Source organism: Podarcis cretensis, assembly GCF_951804945.1.
Source record: "Podarcis cretensis genome assembly, chromosome: 12".
Taxonomy (NCBI): Eukaryota; Metazoa; Chordata; class Lepidosauria; order Squamata; family Lacertidae; genus Podarcis; species Podarcis cretensis.
Window position 1 is genome coordinate 2238551 of NC_137181.1, and position 803 is coordinate 2239353.

At 35.9% G+C, this 803-nt stretch overlaps 1 long non-coding RNA gene across 1 annotated transcript in view; it reads right to left on the minus strand.

The window, feature by feature from the left end:
- The window catches only part of LOC307199339, a 68468-nt gene that overhangs the window by 35503 nt on the left and 32162 nt on the right, over positions 1-803 (minus strand). The window lies entirely within an intron of this gene.

Here is an 803-nt window from a genome sequence, read left to right on the forward strand (position 1 = left end):
ACCCAGGGGCGCCCTCTGCTGGGCTGCAAGGAGAGGGCAGCCTGTCTCAGCCAGGGGTGCTCCAGCTGCCTCGGGCGGCAAAATCATGTGATCCTTTTTTAAAAATTCTTTTTTTTTTTGGGGGGGGGGATGTCTCAAAGTGGCTTGCAGCATTCAGATGCGCAAATAAGTTCAAAACCTACATTATGGGCTACTTTTAAAATGAGGCTGCATTTTAACCTGCATTTTAAATTGGGTTTTCCCCCCCTAGTATATTTTTACTGTAATTTTACTGGTGTTAGCTGCCCTGAGCCTGGCTCTGGCCAGGGAGGGCGGGGTATAAATAAATTTTATTTATTTATTTATTTATTTATTTATTTTTATAGAGAACCGGCACGGTTCAACACTTTGAGCAGCAGTTTCTCAATTTTTTTCCTTTTTAAATTTTTTTTTAATTGAAGTTTTCACAATACAGTAAAAGAAACAAACTCGTCTCCAGGAAATAAAGGAAAGGAAAAAAACTAAAGAAAAAAGGAACAGATTGGAAAAGGTTTACTGAATATATGGGTGAAAATTGTGTATGTTTAAAAACGCCGGCAGCATTGAGATAAATTCAGCAGGGTAGATACATAGTCGTAATAATGGAATACTGGACGGTTTAGCTTATGTAAATTATGCAGTGATTTATGGTATGTAAACTGAACTACGGAAAAGAAGAAGGGAAGTCATTGATTTAAGACTGTTTAAATGAATATTCCAAAATGTAAAATAGAAAAATTTAATAAAAATTATATATAAAAAAGAAAGAAAGAAGCAAAACAGAA